Source organism: Neovison vison, chromosome 3, assembly GCF_020171115.1.
Source record: "Neovison vison isolate M4711 chromosome 3, ASM_NN_V1, whole genome shotgun sequence".
Taxonomy (NCBI): domain Eukaryota; kingdom Metazoa; phylum Chordata; class Mammalia; order Carnivora; family Mustelidae; genus Neogale; species Neogale vison.
Genome location: NC_058093.1, coordinates 31,880,406 through 31,902,631, shown reverse-complemented (window position 1 = coordinate 31,902,631; position 22,226 = coordinate 31,880,406).

Below are 22,226 nucleotides of genomic sequence, written 5' to 3'. Positions count from 1 at the left end.
ACAAGAGAGAAGTGGAGACAGAAAGGAAGGTCTGGAATTGGCCACTCCATGTGCAGTATTGATTGGCATCATGGAGAAAAAGAAAGGGGGAAGTTAGAAAGTGTCCACAAGGACAAACTGGGTTTAGAAGAATGATACGTCTTCTTCTTTGTCACTTTCTAAGGCATTCCTTATTCCTTGGTTGAAATCCAAAATACTTTCCAGTTTTAAACACGAACCTATAAAGCTGAAGGGCAAGAAATTAATGACACAGATCTAGTTTCTGTGTGGATGGACATGTATGCACTTGAAATACATTTAAAATGCATTAGTAGACCACTACATACATCCACAAGGTGCGTGACAATTAAATGAGACATTACCTCTAAGGCACTACATATTGCATTCAGTGCTGGACAACTGCTTCTTCTTTACAATGATGATAACAGTTAAGACATGGCAATAATAATTATTGTTCAGATATTGAGACACATAGGGCACAGCTAGGAAAATGCACTATCGAAGACAGAGAAGAAGGAGGCTTGCATTGTCTACTTGGCATTCTGGCCCATATTAGGTCTGAGGTGTGAGTTCTCTCCTTGACTGCCATTGTTAGCCTTTATGATTTAATGCTTGTGTGGTTTCATGGCCTCAAATGAAAACCAGAAAAATATCTCCTCCCACTAAATGCCAGGAGGATCTTTTGAATGAGATACGTACAGCGAGGTCAGAGCCGGGGTCCAGCAATACAAACTGTGGTTGCTGGCATTATGAAGACTAAAAACGCAGAGCCGAAAATCAGATCCTTCTGGAGGATGGGAATCAAAGACAGTAGCCTTACATTGATTTCCATTACCTCTTCAGCTAGAGAGTGTCAATGTTTCGTTTCAGTGGCCTAGAGACAGACATGCCTGGAACCAATGGTCCTTCTCTAATGGGCCATCAATACAAAGAAATGCTTGTCATTTGGGGTCTGCAGTGAAGGTTCACTGAAAAATGTTTGTTAGTATTCTATAGGAGAGTTCTAGAAATGGAAAATATTCACAAAATATCTTCCTGCTCTCAAATAATGGTCCCTGCCCCCCAACTCATTTGTCTTAAGCACAGTAGATCATTCAACTAACTTAGTTAAGAGAAGAACCCATTCTTTGTCACTTTTGCCCCCAGAGAAAAAAGCTTTTGAAATTGCCATCTGCTCCTGGGCATCTCTGTGCTTGCCTCTGTTCAGTGTGATTTTGGCCAAACCCCACAGGAGGACAGAGGGCTCAGAGGTAGGTAGGTGTCTGATAAGTGTCACAGAACCAGGACAATAAAGTGTTTTCCAATGCCCAGAGCCAATGCATTCCCCTGGTTCATTGTGCATCACTAGCAAAGGGAACACTGGACCCCTTAACCTGGGGCACCCAAGAATGTATCTCTAAAAGACTATTTTGCTTGCCAAAAATATAAGTGTGTTCAAGATAGAAACTGTGTTTTTTTTTTTCCTTTTCTCCTAAATACAACTTAATGATTGGGGTGATTTGAGAACTGCCTAGGAAAACAAATCAATTCTTTTTGGTTTTTAAAAACTAACAAGAAATGCTGAGTGAGTAAAAGGCAATGAGGCAGCGTTCAGTAAATGCACCCGCATCAGGAAGGAGGTCAGGTTAAAATTGTGTTTGACTGTTGGAGTTTACTAAAAAAATTTAAGTACCATTACTGGAGATAAAATATTGTATGTGTGCATTAGCTCTTGGCTGGCTAGCCAAGACTCATGCACATGGTACCATTTTTATATATAAATGGACACGCTACAAATCAATGTTCTCTAATCTCAGCTGCACCCTCAATGATGCTTAGAAACCCCGTTATTCATCTGATTTCTTATCATATTCTCCTTTGGGGCCAGCACAAGCCTTGTGTAACTCTGACCAGCTCTGCTCCCCAACACACTCCAGCTCATGGCTCCTTTTCCAGAGGCTCCCTGTATTTTCCCCTTCTCCCAAGCAAGACCCTTCATGTGCAACCTTGATTTTATCCCCTTCCATCCTTTTGGTGTCTGGGATCTAAAATCTCACTATCCAAGTCCTCCAGCCCAAACTATTTCAGAGCTTTGCAACATTTTTGCTCTCCCTTTGCTTCTCTTTACAGGCTTTGAGCCCAGCCAAAGTTCTTGGTTTATTGCGCTTCCTAGACTTCTTGCAAATGGGACCACTGATTTTAAGGATCCCCATGGTAGCGCCTGACCTAGCCTCATGCAAGAGTATATTCTGTCTCTTGTTTCCCTCTCTTGTTCTGTCGGTGGATCTTATTTATGGAATTCTCCTATTTCAAAAACACCTTCTTTTAAACTTGATATACCCTCTGGCTACTGACCATCTCTCTTTTCTTTTACTAAATTTCTGAAAAAGGAATTTTTACACCATTGCTTCTGCTTTCTTTCCTCCTACTTCCATCTCAAGCCCTTAAACACTGGCAAAAAAAGAAAAAAAAAGATGTTACTTTGGTCTCTGGGTTACTGCATTTTCCTGTTTGCTTGTTTGGTTCTTTTCCTTTCTGGTGGATCCTTCTCATTCTCCTCGTTTTTCTCCTATTCTCCCATTCCATATTTAATATTTAATTTATTTCCAAATTTTTTGCTTGCTATCATAGTCATTGATATTTTATTATTTACATTACCATTATTTTTAATCACTTAATTAACATATAGTATATAGATAGTTTCAGAAGTAGAGTTTAGTGATTCATCAGTTGCATTTAACACCCAGTGCTCATTATATCAAGTGTCCTCCTTAATGCCCATCACACAGTTATCTCATTCGCCAACCCCTGCAACCTGCAATTTGTTTCCTATAGTTAAGAGTTTCTTATGGTTTGTCTCCTTTTATTTTTTTTATTTTTTTTTCAATTTATTTATTTTCAGAAAAACATTATTCATTATTTTTTCACCACACCCAGTGCTCCATGCAAGCCGTGCCCTCTATAATACCCACCACCTGATACCCCAACCTCCCCCCCCCCCCCCGCCACTTCAAACCCCTCAGATTGTTTTTCAGAGTCCATAGTCTCTCATGGTTCACCTCCCCTTCCAATTTACCCAAATTCCCTACTCCTCTCTAACGCCCCTTGTCCTCCATGCTATTGGTTATGCTCCACAAATAAGTGAAACCATATGATAATTGACTCTCTCTGCTTGACTTATTTCACTCAGCATAATCTCTTCCAGTGTCTCCTTTTATTTTTGTCTCATTTTATTTTCCCACGTTTCCTTATGACAGTCATCTGCAAACCTAAGTCCCTGCCCTTCCTCTCTCGAGAGCTTCAACTTCCTGCTCTGAACTCCATTGGTAACTTCCACTTATGTGTCCTTTCATACTCTTCTCATTAAAAAAAAAAAAAAATTCGGCCCAGTTATCTCCTCTTCAAAACCCCTTTTCTTATCTTTCCTAATTCTGTTAATAATGCCATCCCCAAATCATCATTGAAATCTTGGCGTTCTCTTCATTTTCTCCTCCTTTCTCTTGCTACCTGAATTGATCAGTATGGGACGAAACTCCTTCCGTTCTGTCCCCTGTCTATTCCCACTTCTTTGTTTCCTGTTCCTGCCACCTTCATCCAGACCCTCCCCTTCTCTCACCTATACCCCATGAGCTCTCCTCCCTGACTTCACTCACGCCCGGTATCTCTCCAGCACTCTGTCCCCCACACTGCTCTTAGGGCTTTCCTTCTCAAATGCAGCTGTTATCACACCGAGTCTCCATGTTTAAGAACGTTCTACACTCTTCTACCCAAAGAGTTGAATTCAAAACACATTTTCTATAATTTCAAGTCTTCTCCCTGGACCCATTCTCTTTTCCCTTCTACCTTCCTTTTTTTTTTTCTTATACTCATCCTATGATCAGTCTGCTTCCTCTGCCATTTTGTTTTGTTGACGTGGTTCCCGTATTTCAATGATCAGTCCAAGACTCAAAAGACCATCAGACAAACCTTCCCTGGACATTCTATTAATAGAAGCTTATTCCTTCTAGCTTCTTCTGCGGAGTCTTCCATAGCCTTTTCTCTGCCTTGCATTGCTGTCAGGGGAGTAACTCAAGAGTCTATGTTTATCTTGACCTCTCCAAGGACCTGGCACCTGGAGGAGGCACTCACCTCTTCATGGCTCTAAACGCAGCTGAAGCTTGACAATGATGGAAACAAGAACCTGGTGCTTATTACTTAGAAATCATTTAAAACGATGAACACTTTCAAAGATTTTATTCAGCGCTGTTCAAATAAGGGAACTGTTTCTTTTTCATGGTTTATAATTTATTCTATCAGACAGGTGTAAAATGGCTGTGGAAAGGCACAGATGCAAATTAATTATCCATTTAACCTCTGACAAAAGAAAATAATCTGACTCCCTTTGAAGCGTCTTTCCAACCGCCCCCCACCACAATCAGGATAATAATGTAAAATTTTACTGATATCTTTCAAGGACAGTGTCACGTTTATAGCCCCTTGTCGCAGAGTCTCCGGTAGCTGAGCAGACTGTGGGAGGTGATAAGGGTGGGTAAACAGAGCTCTTCGGAGAGGGAGGCAGGTTTATACGCGGCTCATGGTGATTAAGGAAAAAGCTGGGTGATACCCGGTGGGACTCACGTGAGCATTAACAAACTGGGGGAGAGCAGGGTTAATGATTCTGTATGAGAAGAATGAGTAAACATAGATTAGGATTGCATTTCTGGAAACCACCATAGCAAATTAGCCGAAGCAGCACTCCACCGTCTGATTGTGATGTCGAAGAACTTCCTCCCTGAATTGCAGAAGTTTCCACTGGGTGGATTAATACGCAGAGAACTTTGAAGGGTTTTCTTCCCTAGGTCTTCAGCTTCTTTGCTAGGAGAGAAAAACAGTCAAAACAAGTCATTCGTTTTTAAAGATTGCTTTAACAATATTTACCATAGAACCACTTTCGCTTCCTATCAAGGCAACATTTCTCAGGGCTTTTTTTTTTTTTTTTTTTTTTTTAAGAAAGAGAAAAGGAGAGTGTCCCTCAAGTGGGTTTTGAAGCATTATAAAAATGTGGCATGTCAACTATTTGCACAAAAATTCAATCACTTTAAAGACTGAGAGTGACCGACTTCAAGCACAGCATCTTGAGAAATTATCTCTTAAATGGAGTAGCTTTATGTCTAAGTTAACTTTTTAAATAGTCATTTATTCAGCAGGAAGACATTTGTAGTTTTCCTTTTTTTTTTTTAAAAAAAAAAAAGAGCAACTGATGATATGTAAGTCATCTCTTCTGTATGGTACTAATTAGGCAGTTTAAAAAAAAATTAAGTCCTACTCTCTTTTCCTACTGAGTATGCACCAGCTAATGGGAAATCAGAATGTCTGTAAGTCTCCTGAATTCAAACAAAATTAAGGTGAACTGAAACTTAATGCAGGTAACAGAAGGAAAGGGCATGAGAGATGGAAGGCTGGTTGAGATGTGGCCCTCATTCCCTGCCCCTACTGCCCTGGTCTTCCTAAACAAACACCAGCAGGGGTTTCAGAAGAAGAGAAAAACATCAGGAATTGCCCTCTGCAGGAGAAATAGACCCCCCCCCCCCCGCCTCACATACCCAACAAGGACTCTGGGTGAGTCCCAGTATCTGGTGATGTCTTGAAAGTGGAATTGCTAGGACAGAGGGGATGCACATTTCCCGTTCCCATACATGTTGCCACTTAGGAATGGTTGTACATATATTCAAATATTTAAGTATGAAATGTCTAACTATGCAAAGATCCATCTTTTTCCCTTTCCCATAGTTGGGAGTCATTACACCGATTTGAACAAATCATTTTCATAACTGTTCTTGGAAATCATCTCCAGATCTAATTTTGAAGGGGTTTAGAAGCCATCCCTTTCTGTTCAACTTACAACTTATTCTTAAATAAAACCAGTATTACTCAGCCTAACCACCTCTCCATCTCCAGACTTCCTTTCAAAGGACTTTTGATTACTTTTCAGAAATGAAAATCCATTTTCATGTGTTGAAGTTCCTTTATTTTGGAAGATAGTCAAAACGATAGAGTGCGCTCCCTGAAGGCTTAACCAGAAAAGTCAGAAACACTTTCAAGAAATTGCTGCAGCCTTATTTAAAGCTTATAGCTTCCTAAGGTAACCCCTTCCCCTCCACGAGGGTGTAGAGGGGTGTAAGGGGGTGCGGGGGAAGCCCTATTTATTGAGAAGTGTGGAGTTTGGTGCATTTGTTTTAAAACTCATTTGCTTCATGTTGTTGAGAAATGTTCGTTAGTGGCAGGTCGCCTCTACCTGTAATTCCTTTAATCAAAGTATTTTGTCAAAAGGGCTGTAAAACATTTATTTGGCTTGGTTTCATCAATAGAGCGACAGAACGATCTCTGTATTAAGTGTCTCATCTTTCACCTGGAATTGTTCTGACTGAAAACAATGTGTCTTCTAAGTACACAGTAAATCAACGGCTTGATTTCAAAAGATAGGCCACCCTTCAAAGAGCTTGGGGTCATTCCATTTTGCACACTCTGTCCAAGATAATTTCTAATTTGCCTTTTTCAAGGCGAGCATGGAAAAACGCTCTCATAAGGTTGAGAATTTTCTCTTTCTTTTCTGCCCAAGAATGTCACGCAACTTTCAAATCATCGCAAAGCAAACAAAAACAGCCTCCCACCTCCCCTCTGGTGAAAATCGTTCAGTTTAAAGGCGAGGTCTGGTTTCAGTAATATGAAATTCTTTGTTAGCCTTAGAAATGGGAGATCAATGACTTATTCTTGTAATCCCTTAACTCTTAAACAGTCTCCCAGAAAGCTGGTTTCAAAAAAATAAGACCAGGCTTTGCATTTAGATAGACACTCAAGTGAGTCGCGGGGAATGTGTGAGCTCCTTTTGGTGCAGTGTTTTCTTCCCGTCAGACCAATAAATTCCTACAGGTCTCAGCTCTTTAATTCCCTTTAGGGAGGGCTGGGATAAAGAATATCAGCCCATTCTAAAAAATCCTGCTGTTTTTATGACATACAGAAATAGCTACAAGAAATACCTTAATCATTTTTACTTGCAAGGCCATGTAACTTTTTTTTTTTCCTCCAGAGTTAATGATCACTAAGGGCCCGCACACATGCACGCAGAACCCTGGCCCTTGGGTCTCCCTAAGTCACCTTTATGGTTCGGCCCCCACATAAAACTATGTTGAGTTCTCTGAATCTGCGTTCCTGCTCTAGCCTTCAGGGTTTATAGGCTTCCATTTCATTTCCTCTGCTAGCCATGTTGCAGCTATAATATTTCAGTTCCTGAGCATTTACTTAGCAGGGCCAGACTAATCCAGCTTAAATTTGCACTCATGGTGTAAAACTGATTGAGGCCTGTCTCCATTCATCAGCATCCTCAAGATGGGACCCTGTACTCTGGCCTCGGTACTTTTGTACAGTCTTAAGTCTGGAATGACCTTTCTCCAATCCATTTAATGCTATTCTTTCTTCCATCAGAGCTCAGACAAGTCCCACTGCCTCCCATGAGCCTTCCCCAGCGTTGGAAATGATCAGAGCTTCACAACTCTTCTTTCTTCTTGGAAATCCTATAATATAAAATACAATGTTTAAAACTTCTTATTTTTCCTTTGTTGGGAATTATTTTCTGAAAGGGACTACCTACCTCAGGGGCATTGCATATCTCCTGGCAGCCCTCCTCCCCAACGCTTCCCAACACGAGGCCTGGGGCAGGAATCAAACTGGGTCCTCACAGACTGTAATTATCTTGTATTGTAGTTCAGTCTGCATGCAGGAAAAGATGTGAAAGCACAGGGATTTTATTTGAGCTGTACAAACAGAGGCTTGATGCCAGTAACAGTTTTGCACGTTTTCATTGTTTGGATGAGTAATTACATCAAATGTGTAATATCCATCTTGTGAATGTTATGTGCATTATGTTTAACACAAGCCTCCTCTTTTTCATTGTTTCCAGTTTTCAAAAATGTAAGCCAACCACCTCTTTGGAAAATTTCCATTTCTGTTTTTCTTCTTAACGATTTGTTCTTTTCTAAGCTTTTTTTCTGAGCCTTCCTTTTATATTTTTCATTTCTATCATGTTCTCAGTTTGTACTCATTCTCAAGAATCTAAAGGATTAAAAAAGAACATGTATGTTAAGTACATACCTAAAATATCTGAAAAAGAACATGTCTGTGTATACTCACTGCTTACAAAACTTGAAAATATTTTCATCAGTGATGTAAATTCAAGTAAAAGTAACATTTTTAACATTGGAAATTATTACTTACACTTTTGAAAGCTGTAAATTTTTCTCTAAATTATTTGAAATTATCTATAAAATTAAAAGGGAAATGTGTTATTAAAAAGTATCAACATTCTTAACAAAATTGTTACACTGAATCACAAAATTTTATTTAAAAATCCTTTTCTTTGTTTTCTTGGATACTTTTTATTATGGAGAAATTCAAACATACTAAAATAGGCAGAATAATATAATAAACTCCCACAGACTTATTACCTAACTTCCATGAATTGCTCAGTCCTGGCCAATCTTATTTCATCTTCCTATTCCCCACCCTCCTCCCATTATTTTGAAGAAAATTCCACATGTCATATAATCTGACCTGTAAATATGTCAGCAACATGCCTAAAAGATGAGATTTTTAACCAATCATATTATCATCATTATGTCTTAAAGATAACAATAACTCCTTACTATCAACAAATAACTAGCAATTTTTCAATATTTCAGTGTGTCAAATGTCACATACATATCTTACGGTTGGGATCAAAACACAAATAAACCTCACACATTGTGATTTGCTGAAATATCTATTAAGTCTCAATGTTTTGGTTTTCTTTTCCTTTCTGTCTCTTTGTTTCTCTTTCTCTCTGTCTCTATTGCTATCTCTCTCTCTCCTTTTCATTTTAATTATTGAGAGAACTGCCTTGTTTGTTCTACAGAGTTTTGTCCAGTCTGAGTTTGGTGATTACAACCCCATTGTACTATTGAACATTTTTGATACTAATATTCAATTGCAGCATTATTTAAAATAGCCAAGTTATGGAAGCGACCTAACTGCCCATTGATAGATGAATGGATAAAGAAGATGTGGTAGAGATAGACAATGGAATACTACTCAGCTCTGAAGAAGAATGAGATCTTGCCATCTGCAACAACAAGAATGGACCTCGAGGGTATTATGCCAAGTGAAATACGTCGAACAGAGAAAACAAACACTATATAACTTTACTTACATGTGGAATCTGAAAAATAAAACAAATGAACAAACAAGACAAGACAAAACAAAACATAAACAGAGTCCTAGACACAGAGAACCAATGGGTGGTTGCCAGAGGGGAGTGGTGATAGAGAAAAACAGCAAAATTGGTGAAGGCCATCAAGAAGTCCAAACTTCTACTTGTAAGATAAGTAAGTCACTGGGATATAAGGTATAGCCTCAGGAATATAGTTAATAATACTATAATAACTTTGTATAGGGGTGCCTGGGTGGCTCAATCAGTTAAGTGTCTGCCTTTGGCTTAGGTCATGATCCCAGGACCTTGAGATTAAGTCCTGCATTGGGCTCCTTTCTCAGTGGGGAGCCTGCTTCTCCCTCTAATTTCCTTTCTCTCTCTCCCTCTCTCTGATAAAACAGAGAAACTAAAAAACCCCCCAAGACCCCCAGCTTTGTTTAATGACAACAGGTAACTAGATCTACTGAGATGATCATTTCATAATGTATGAAAATATCAAATCACAACATTGAATACCTAAAACTAACAGAATTCTATATGTCAATCATAATTTAATAAAAGGTATAAATTAGTTACACCTTATTTAATGCTTTGTAAAATTATAAATATTTGCACTTTTGCATCCAACATCCAATTAGTTGTCAATGCAAAAAACTTGTGCGTGTACACCTACACGTTTAAGAGTGAAGCAAACTCTATAATACAAAATCTTCCACCAGCCACTGTGTAACTTCCATACTTACCCTGCACATTCTCTAGTACTCCCCAGAATCACAAATTGGAACCTGAAGAGAAGCAAGAAAAGAGATACTTGACTTGACTGAAAAATTATACTTTGTTTTGTAAGGAGCTATTGTATTGGTTTGAGAGGAAGATTACACAGTATATTTGATTTGTCTCTTCCCTAAGCTTCCCCCACTCCATCCTATTTGCATTGTCCACCTCTGTTACTGGGGACAGTACAATAGTCCTGGCCCCACAGCCCTCATGTTTGGTTTCCTAGGCCATTGGGAGATACAGAGGTGAAAACATTTCCTTGGGCCTGACTGGTATTAGTCACGAGAGCAGATGTTGAGAAGTACAGATTGTACTAGGCTAACACCGAGTGTTGGACCCCAAGTGAGGAGCTTGGCAGGCATTTAAAAATAAGACTCAGTGTGTCTCCTATGAACCATCAGATAAGTGACTTCCAGGGTGACAAGAAATCTACAGAGTGGTCCAAACAGAGATGTGGCTTCTCTCCAACATGTTTCTCTGCTGATTTTATGTGAAGCTAAAGGCTTTTGGACAGTGATTAAAGGCTGGGTTAGGCAACTGATCAGATTCGTAGATTGTTCTTTGAGATAGAAAGGGTTTTAAGTGCCACAAAGATTAGCCAGGAGACTAGTCAAGTCCTCAGAGATAGGCCTGTCACCACTCATTTTAGCTTCTCTTCAGGAGATACACACATATCTCAGGTACTAATTAGATCGCTATGATACCGAGCAAGGGACTGAACGTTCTGGTCTACAGGTTCCTGGGTTGTAAACTGAGGAGGCCAAACCATAGGATCTCTAGGAAGCATTCTGGCAGTTTTGCATCCTGAATTCGTCCCAGAAGTGTGAGCAACACTCGGTTTGGTGTGACTCAGTCTTCTATTTGATCCATGCCTGCACATGGGGCCACTTGCACTAACTCATAGTTAGCCTATGGAAATAGGTAGGAACGAGAAGCCCCTGCAACAGCACCTCACACATTGCTGTTTCTAATCTTTTTTTATGGATTGAATAAAGTCTCCTTTGCTACGTGACCCTAGATAACTCCTGTGAGTTCCCAAATCCGTCCTTTACCTGCAGTTCCTGTGGTCTCACTGTTGCCCCCATTCTTTCTCCATTCTTCGTTGCCATTTTGAGACCATTGGTACCCACTGGCTTGGCCAAAGGCAAAAGGAAGCAGCACGTCTTGTGTGGAGAGGCATTTGATAAAGATATTAAAGTAATACATGCATCAACTATTATGCAAAGCGGTATGCAAATTCAGTTAAAGGGAGCATCATAATGGTAGTTTGTCAAAGCTTTGACTGTGTCAGCCTGGAAAAAGTTGAGAAGTGCTGTGTTAAGCTAATATTTCTGGTCTGTGCAGGCTTTTTCAGAATAAAAATACATCGCTATTAACCCATCAAAATGTTGTTTATGAAAATAAATAAAGCAGCAGCATCACCTGCTTCCATTAATAATGGAGGTTTAATAATTATAGAAATATTTTGGTAAAATTATTTGAGTCATCTATGTCAAAATAAATATGTTTTATTCCCTTCCTATTTCACTACCTTCTACAAAGGCTTTATTCTCATGGGCTTTTGTTCTCTGGATTTATATGGCATCTATTCCTGTGAATACCATTGTCTGGCTATAGAAATTTTTTTTTTTTAAAGTAACTTGTTTTTTATTGAAGTGTGGCATATATATGTACCTACAGAAAGGCATGTAACCACACTCAGAGCACTATGTTAAGTCCCAGTAGCTTAACGAATGCCCCTTCCCAGTCATTTGGTCCTGCTCAAAGGTAATCCTTCTTGACATCTATCATGAATTATTTTTGACTGTGTTTGAGCTCTGTATACATGAAAACATGCAGTAGGTGCACTTTCCTTCCTCCCTCCTTCTCTCCTTCCTTCCCCTCCTTCTTCCTTCCTTCCTTCCTTCCCTCTCTCCACCTCCTCCGTTTCCCTCCCTCCCTTTTTCCCTCCCCCTTTCCTTCCTTCCTTCCTTCCACCTTCTCCTCCTTCTTCCTCCCCTCCCTCTTTCTTTCTCTCTTTCTTTCTTTCTTTGCCCAATATTGTATTTGTAAGATCTTCCCATGTTGTATTTTGTGACAGATTGTCTATTTATACTAGTTTACAGTACTCCATTGTAGAGCAGCCGTGAGTGTCAGACTGAGGAATGGTTATCTATAACCTCCAGCTACAGTGCTTTGGATCCATTGATGCAGTCGAACCTCTGGGACCTGCTTTCTGGGGGCAGCATCCAGCCGGTGACTCAACATGGCTGGCCTTAAGGTCTGAGTATTTGTGCTCAGTGGGGACTCCTCTGTGGGCAGTATTTGCATGGGCCCTCCCCACCAGACCAGCTGAGACATTCTCAGAGCTGCCCTGGGTCAAAGCTGCTCTCCGACCTCCCGTCCTTCCCTCTTTCTTCTACAGGTCAACATGACCTGCATTGCCTTCTGAAGACGTACTTGACATTCTCATGCTCTGTCCATCAGTAAATATTGTGCACTCCTAACTGCATCTGATTATGTGCTTCCCAGAGAGGGTGAATGAACACATAACACAATTATACCACAAGTTATTTATCCGTTCTCCTGTGGGCAAACATTTTAGTTATTTTGAGTCCTGAAGAGCCATGAAAAGTGTTTCTTAAAACATTCCTGTACATGCTTTGGGGGCACATTTGTATGCAAATCAGTTGGATCACTGTGGAATTGCTGGTCACAGGTTATGCGTGGTTTTAACTGCAGTAGATCCTATCTGAGCTTAACCAAATGATTATCAGTCTACATTGCCACCAATACAATATGAAAGTTCTAATTTCCTACGCTCAGTATGGTTTTCAGACTTTTCAGTACCTTGTTTCTCCAATGTCTAATAATGTTGAACACATTTTAATATCTGTTTATCACTTATCTATCCTTTTATGTGAAGCATTTATTCATATGTGACTATTTTTCTAATACTTACCCATATTTTCTTCATTGACTTACAAGAGTTTTTATATGTTTTGGATATGACTCTCGAATACCTTTCTCCGCTCTGAGCCATGCTTTCTTTCTTTTTTTTTTTTTTTAAATTAAATTGATTTATTTATTTTCAGAAAAACAGTATTCATTATTTTTTCACCACACCCAGTGCTCCATGCAATCCGTGCCCTCTATAATACCCACCACCTGGTACCCAACCTCCCACCCCCCCACCACTTCAAACCCCTCAGATTGTTTTTCTGAGCCATGCTTTCTTAATGATGATTTTCTAATCCTTTCTTAATGATGATTCTGATACACAGAACTACTTAATTAACATAGTGTAATTTATCAATCTTTGCTACTTTTTAAGAACTTTTTTTTGACCCTTTAAGAAATCTTTATTTTTCTAAAGTTTATAAATACAGTTGCCAATATTTTTTTCTAGAAGCTTTTCCTTTCCAGAGTTAAGAACGTACCTGGAATTGATTTTTGTGTGTAATGTGTAGTAGGGATCATGACTAATTTTTTAAATATATAAATATCCATTTGACTCAGCTTCATTTATTAAAAAGGCCACCCTTCCTTCACTGCATAGTACTGTTGCTTTTGCCACAAATCATGCGGTCTGTTTCTTTACTTTCTCTTTTGTTCCACTGACCTATTTGTGTATCTTTGAATTAATGCTATACTCCCCTAATAAGTTGACTTTATGATAATTTTGGCTATCTAGTGCTTAATTCTTGCAATATTCTCCTTTACCTTAGATTGTCTTGGCTATTCTAGCATTTTCATATGGAGTTTATAATCAGATTGTCAAGCTATGCAGATATACTGTTGGGATTTTGACTGGGATTTGCTGATCCTCAGATCAATGTGAAGAAATGGACCACACTGAATGCTCCAATCCAGGAATGTGGTGTATCTCTCCATTAGTCTAGATATTCTGTAATTAAGCTCAGTAATACTTTCTGATTTATAGATAGGTTTTGTTTGATTTATTCCTAAATTCCTATTTATGCACTGATTTTGTTTGATTTATTCTTAAATAGATGATTATTCTTGATAGCATTATGAAGTTTTATTTTCAAATTTTATATTCTAAATATTTATTTCTGTTGTACAGAGATGAACTTAATTTTGTATATTGATCTTGAAGGTAACAACTTTTGTTGTTTATTGGTTCTTTGTCATTTTCTATGCACACATTTATATTTTCCACGAATAATGAGCGTTTTATTGTTTTCAAATCCTTATACTTTTTTTTTCTTATTATATTGCATTGGCTAAGATATTCCTTACAATGTTGAATAAAATTGTGATGTCAGATATCCTTGATGCATTCTTGATCTTGGAAATGACAAAGGGTATCCTTTTAATCTTTCACTATTAGCTATTGTTTTGGGGAAAGCTGTTCTTTGTTAGACTGAATACAATTTCTTATTCCTGGTTTACTCAAAGTTTTGTTTTTATCATAAATGTGTACTGATTTTTATCAAATGCTTCCCTACATCTACTGAGAAGTGTTTCTCTTTTATTTTGTTAATATGGTGAATTACATTAATTTATTTTTAAATGTTACTTATCTTTAAAAAAAATCCTGGAATAAATCCCACTCAGCAATGATATATTATCCTTATTATACTTTTACTGAGTACAATTAGCTAATATTTGTTTAAAATTACTATACCTAAACTTATAAGAGAAATTTTCCTATAATTTTCCTTTCTTCTAATATTCTTGTCAGGTTTTGGTATCAAGGTTAATCTTGCATTATAGAAAAAAGGTGTAAAGTTCTTCTTTTTAAATATTTTTCTGTTCTCCAATTTAATATTGGCATAGTTTCATCTTTAGATATTTAGGATATTTCACCAATGAAGCCCTCTAGACCAGTAGTTTTCTTTCTAAAATAAGTTTTGAAATTACCCAATAAATTTCTTTAGTATAACCTATTCAGATTTTTTATTTTTGTTGTGTGTTAGTTTTGTTAAATAAAACTTTTCAAGGATGCTTATGTTTTATTTAAGACTTTAAATTTATGGGCATAAAATTGTGCATCATACCCTTTTACTGTTTTTTAAGTTTCCAAAAGATCTGCAATACTGTCCCCTTTTACTGTCCTGATATTATCTGTGCCATTTGATTTATCAATTCTATTAACATTTTTGAAAAAAACTCTTCTGTTTTTTTCTATTGTATATTTACCTTCCATCTAATTAATTGCTGCCCTTGTCCTCCTTCCTTGAGATTAATTATATCCTTTTTTTTGAGAAGAAAACTTAGATAATTGTTTTTCAAATTATATATATTTATAATATATAACATTATATTGTATATAATTACATTATATATTGTGTGTGTGTGTGTGTGTGTGTGTGTATTCCTATATATTCTCTAGGAAGGATTTATTTGATTTCTTACAGGGAGTTAGCCTACGTGTAATCATCTTGATTTAATTAGGTATTGAGATACTTTGAGACTGAAGTTTAAGTTTTGTGAGGGGTTGTCTATTTTCATTTTTCTCTAATACCTAAAATGTTACCATTCAGGAATCTCAATTAAGACTTGGAATGTTAATCAGAGCTCCTTCTGCTTGGCAGGTCCTGAATGCTGATTTCTTTTCTTTCTTTTTTTTTTCTCCTCAGCTCCATGGTACAGATGAAAGCTCATCATAGCTTTTTTTTTTTTTTTTAAACTAATAAATGATTTTTTAAAGCAGTTTTAGATTCATAGCAGAGTGGAAAGTACAGAGAGTTCCCACATGCTCCATGTCCCCCCCCACCCCCATTCAACCTTCCCTACTATCAACATGCTGCACAATGAGGCACATTTGTTACAACTGACACATTACTGACATTGACACATCATTATCACTCAAAGTTCATAGTTTCCGTTATAGTTCACTCTTGGCCTTGGGTAGTCTCTGGGTGCTGAAAATCTATAAGGACACATATCCACTACTGTAATATTGTACAGAATAGTTTCACTGCCTTTTAAGTCCTTTGTGCAAAGCCTGTTCTTTTTAGTGGCGTCAAAGTTGAACATTCTTCCTAATTTACTGGTCTCTTTCTTCTGAAATCTTAGGATCGATCAAATGCTGAAAGTTTAGAAGCTCAATATTATGTTAGGCTTCCTTTTCTTAGAGTCTCTTTTTCTTTGATCTCGCTGTTCTTAAGTCTTAGAAACTTAGTGGTTTGTTTTCCAAAACCTTAAGTAGCTGCTGTTTTAGTTCAATTTTGTTTTATATTGTGTTCAGCTTTTATGTTTTTTTTCTTAGGGAAAGGTTTTATCTGATAGAAGCTAGTCCTCTAGCCACGTTAACTTTATAGAACTGCTAATATAATTGGTTTCATCTGAGCTAATTATTTTGTTGACATGTGAAGACTACAAAGTTGTCAGAATAGAGAAAAAACTATTCTTGTTGAATGTATCTTTTCCCCCAATAGAACACACCTACTCATTCATTCACTTATTTATTCATGCCTCAGCAAATATTTATTAAGCATACCTTGTGTCCTTCTGTGAAATGTAAAATATGTTAGTCTCTGGGGATATAGAAGTAAATTTATCAATGGTTCCTGGATTTGAGGGGCTTTCCATGTACTAGATTACATGAGTGGAAAGATTAAAAGGAAAAAGATATTGGATTTTGGACTAAGATTATTTATTAGTTGTGACTTTGAACAAGTTATTCAGCTATATCCAAGTTTCAGCTGGGCAAAATATTGAGTGTTATAAGATTAGACAAAAAGTATGTGATATATCTATCACTATGTCTGCAACATAGTTAAGATATAAATATTTTGTATTTCTTATTGTTATTCCAGGTGGGGAGACATATGAAGTATAAAGTCCCTGGGAGTGTTTATGGAGGACAAGGAATGATTTTATAGAGGTTAAAACATGGAAGGGATATAGGAGATCACCATCCACAGTAGGTGGTGATAGTAAGGCCAACATGTGAGTGGGGTGGGGCAAAATAGTTTTGAAAGATCGGAAGAAGGAAGTCTTTGGTATGGAGGGAATTATACAGGGCTTTACTTTTTTTTTTTAATATTACAAAATGGACATTTGTAATGTTTGGCACAGAGTTCCATGAGGATACCATGTGAATAAGATAGACGTGGTCCATTGGACCTACTTTTACAAAGTTTACTGATGATCTGGGGCACCTGGGTGGCTCAGTGTGGTAAGCCTCTGCCTTCGGCTCAGGTCATGATCCCAGGGTGCTGGGATTGAGCCCCACCTCGGGCTCTCTGCTCAGCGGGGAGCCTGCTTCCTCCTCTCTCTCTACCTGCCTCTCTGCCTACTTGTGATCTCTCTGTCCAATAAATAAATAAAAATCTTTAAATAAGAAAAAAAACCTCTTTACAAAGTTTACTGATGATCAAGTATGTAGACATGCAAGTAGGCAGTTGTGAATGTTATGGTACGCTAGATATTTTGGAATAACAGGTCATCCCATAGCCATTGTTCTCTTCTCTAAAATGGGCCCTCAGCTAGAAGCCTAACTTAAATAGGGCCCATAAGATTATGGCAGAAATTTGGGGCTGTCATTCAGGGACATTGTGTTTTCTGCTTTGGCTAGAGCCACCTGCCATGTTCTTCCATATGGCTAGAGAGCAGAGAAAGCTGTTTTACAGAAATCAATAGAAAGGAAGTAGATATGCAGAAATTAGCCAAAACACGAGGGAGAAAGAATCATAACAACTTTCAACTTCTAGTGCTAGTCCTTCTCTAAGGCCTGGATTATGAAAGGTAACACCACATCTGTATATCGCTTATGGTCCCTTAAGCTGATTTCCACATCTTGCAACCAAAAGTCTTATCAAATAAACTTACGATAGATGCTAAGATAGAAAATCTATACTTTGCTAGAAAATTACATATGGAAGGCACATAATGCTACTTAGTTGGTATGGCAGGGAAGGACCTTGTTGGAAGAGATGACTAAACTCAGATTAAAAGGAAAAGCAGATGTCACAAGAAAAGGGGCAAGGTTGCTGTGAGCAGAGGGAAACACATGTGTGAACTGGAGGAGTAACTATAGGTTCGGTCTGTTGTGGTACAGTATTGGGATGCTGGGAAGGAAAGGGTAGAAAGATATCAAATTGGAGAGAGGGACAGCTTTAGTTCACCCGGCCTCCTTGCTAAGATGTAGACCCTCATCCCCACACTCCCTATAGACAGAGTCCCTGTCTGTTACTCATGTCTCTGCAGAGGAAAACCAAGGCATCTGCTGGGTGCGTGGTAGCCATTATTCCACATATCTTGATAGAATAAGCTCTAGATCAAGAGCTGGATATTTGGTCTCGTTCCATCCCTCTCTGCCTTGCTTTCTAACTTGCTCTTCAGAAAACACAGGGCCACCTGGGTGGTGCGGTGGGTTAAGCATCTGAGTCTTGGTTTTGGCTCAGGTTGTGATCTCAGGGTTGTGAGATCGAACCCCGAGTATGCTCCGTATTGAGCACAGAGTCTGCTTCACATTCTCTCTCCATCTCCCTCTGCCCTCCTGCTCTCCCTCTCTCCCTCCCTCTCTCGCAAATAAATAAATAAGTAAATTAAAAAAGAAAGGAAAGAGAAAGAAAGAAAGAAAGAAAAAATAAAAAATACAGTTTGTTCCTTTACAATGGTGGTGACCATTCCCCTGATGGGTAATGAAGGGAGATTTAGAGACTCCTTTCATGATGTGGGGGGTCTAAATACGGTACATTGGTTAAGACTTTGGTCAAAGACCCTGTTCATCCTCTGAGGGCACCTTAGCACTGATTTATTCTCAAGAATACCAGGCCAAATTAGAGAAGTGAGTGAAAAGTTAGCAGTAAAACAACTTGGGTTTTATCAGAGTATAATATTCTCTTTGGTGTTTTTAGACTGTTTATAAACAACTTGAGTTATTTGGAGAAATGTGTTAGATAATTATGCAGTTACTAAATACTTCATTTTTGTAACTGACACTTCTCTTAGGTTGCTATTAAGGAGTGTGCCTGTTATTTTTGTAATTTGGGGTGTGGGAGAAAGCACTGTACTCTGCTGTTTCTCCTGGGCTCCACAGAAATAGTCTTTCTGGAACCGGATTGCGATGTCAATGAGTGTTAAGAGACTACGTCCCCACTGCTTCCTTCCAACAAGAGGCACCATATTCCTCCAACAATTAGAGACCTTCCCCTTTAGTCTGCTTAATCAGAGACAAGAAAAGACTGGCTCTGGGGTGTTTCCATTTTATCTTGGAACTCTGTAATGGACCAGACTCAGACCCAGACGATTCATCCGTCATTACAGATGGCCTTGATTGTTTATCCCAGGCTAATACCAGTTTCATCAGGAGCAGCCATTTCTCTCCAGCTAGAGTGAGAAGGCTTTGGAGGATGATAAATTCAATGGAAAAATCGAGGAAGACGGGGAGTTAGGAATCTGCGGAATCAACGCAGATGCATGGGAATGCTGAGAGCTGTCTGCAGCAGATCCCCCACATGTGAAAGCAGTTGTTATGGAACACATTGGATGGGCAGCAGTGGTGGTGCCAGGCTGCCCTTAACACACCAAGGAATGCCAGAGACCATTTTTTCATGTGCTTACTATGTGACCGACATTGGGTAGAGCACTTTTTGTGGTTTGTCTTATTGAATATAGGCAAGCTGAGGACCTGGATGCTACCACTGGCTCCACTTAACAAAGTAACTCACTGAAGTTCCCAAAGAACGGGGAAGGGCAGGGAAAACTGAACCCTGTGTTGTAGGACAGAACCTGGCTGTGTTGTAGGATTCCCGGACCCACGCCCTTCGTGATCTACTGCACCACCCCCTTAGGCTGACCACTTTGTCTTGTTCTGCTTGCCCTTTGACCTTGTGTTTCTTTGGGCTAGATGGACATTGACACCTTATAAAGTTCCCAAAGTCTTGCGTGGTCACGTTAGTATTTGCTACCTTATTATTCCCTAGTATTATCACGATCTGGACGCCAGATACTACCCCCGTAAAATCCTCGGGTAGGAACAGCTCTACTCCAAGAGGCAAGGCGGCAGAGCGCCTGCACTTTGCTCTGCGCGGTTCCTGCGCTGAGGCTGCTGCTTGGACTTGGCTTGCTTAATAAACAGTGTTAACAGGACCCGCCTTTGCTCCTGGCTCCAGCAACTCAGCAGTCGGCGCCCACCCCCCAACCAGGTGACAGCCCTCTCGGTCAGGCTGTCCCTGAGGTCGGCTTTCTCTGCCTCTGGTGACTTCTCCCACCTGCCTCTTGGTGGGGCTTTAGCGCGGCCATCACCTTGTCCCTCCCGAGGGCCCTGCAGGGGGCGCTGTGATGGCGGGTAGGGGGCGCTGTGATGCCCGGCAGGGGGCGCTGTGATGCCGGGGCGAGCTGTCCGTCCTCCGTCCATTCCTCGGGGGACCATTTCCGTGTATTCGCAGCAATGCCGTTGGAATTTTCTCAAGGTTTAGAGAACATTTCTGAAACCCACAATTTCCCAGCAGCTTGAAAACCTCTTAGAACATTGCCTTCAATCTGCTGCTCGTGATGAGTGGCTGTCGAGCGCTCACGGGCGCCGCGTCACGCTGGTTAGTCATGCGCTGCCTTCCCTGGCTCCTTGGCTCACCCACCCGCGAGCCTGCAAACCCGCGAGGCTCCCTTCGGTTTCTCGGAAGCACAAGCCGCTTCTCAGAAAGCGGATTCCTACGGAGACTCGACGGAGGAAGAATTCACTAAATGCAGAAGGGATGCTCGTCTAAATAGGGAACGAAAAGCGGGGTTAGAGGGTGGAGGGTCAAAGCGAAGCACAGAGAGGGCGTTTCTCCTTCCCCTCTGCTCCCCTGGGGTACGGCGGAGGTTGATACCTTGGCTGTGACCGATCTCTGGCAACAGAGTCATTTTTATTTAGGGTGAATGAGGCCGCTGTGCCGGCTTCAGTGAGAGCTCCATTGTCAATTCTGCATTAAAGGACCATTAAAATAAAGTGTTACTGTAAGAAGCTCTCTCTGCTAGACATTTCTCAGAAGAGATTTGTGCCTTTTCGGAGGGCTGCTTGCTGCTTCTTCCATGGTCTGGAGGGGGAAAACTGCCCCTAATGAACCAAGCCTTTTTAATTGATTATAAAAACAGAAGAGAACACAGCAGTGGGAATTGTTGGCAGGGCTGTACAGCAAGTGGCGAATCGCTGCATATTCATTTGTTTCTCATTGGCCAAGACGAATCCTCTTTTGGTATTCAAGCAAATGTGCTGTGAAGTTGCAGAGGACAGGGTTTAACAACTTTTCCTGGCTGGAGGCCTGGGTGGTTTTTTTGGTGGAATGGTGGGAGGGCCAGGAAGTGGTGGGGGTGGGAAGCTGGGGAAGGGGGAGTGAAGTGGAGGAGTGTGTCCGTGAAGGCAGGAGCGGCGGAGCGCTGAGGGATAGTCTCTGAAGTAGCTGCAAAGAATGGCTTTATCTTCGTGGGTGTAAGGTGGGGGAGTTGGATTACGCTGTGGTAACTAGGGGAATAATCTGACAGCAGGGTGGCCGTTCTTGGCATATAACACAATAATTTTGGTAGTGCGGAAAATAAGATGGAGTTGGATTCTTTCATGGCGGAAGAGAGGAAGTAGTTCATCTGACCTCAGTTTCTTTATGTCGTGGGACTACCTGGGTTCTCAAGGGCTTGGAAGGGAAGCTGATGACATCTTACAGAACTGAGTTCTACAGAACAGATTCTGCTTGCTCCCCCTCTCTTACTACCCTCTGTATCGGTCTCTGATCCTCTTTCTCTTCCATCTCATGTCTTCGCCTCTCAGTGTTCCCCTTCTGCTCCAGTCGGTCTGGACTCACATAAACCATTTGGTTTCTTAAAAAGGTCAGTTTCTTCATGCCTCAGGACCTTTGCACATGCTAGTCCATCTACTTGAATTGTTCTTTTCCAATACCTGGCTTTTTCCCAAGGGCCAGGCTAGCTTCTACCCATCCTTCCTCCCATAACTTAACACTGCCTCTGAAGAGGAAGTGTTCCATGGACATCTTTACCAGCATGAGTGCTCTTGCTAGGAGAACCTTTCACACTGGGCCTTTTCTTTAAAGATTTTACTTATTTATTTGAGGGGGGAGGGGCAAAAAAGGAGGGAGAGGGAGAGGGAGAATCTCAAGCAGACTCCCACTGTCCATTGAGCTCAATGTGTGGCTTGATCTGACAACCCTGAGATCACAACCTGAACCAAAACCAAGAATTGGATGCCTAAATGACTAAGCCACCAGGTGCCCCATTATGCTTTTTCTTTAAAGCAAGAACTATAACTATAATCAACTAATAACTAGCTGACCCAGTTTAATATGCATATTTCTAGCAGATT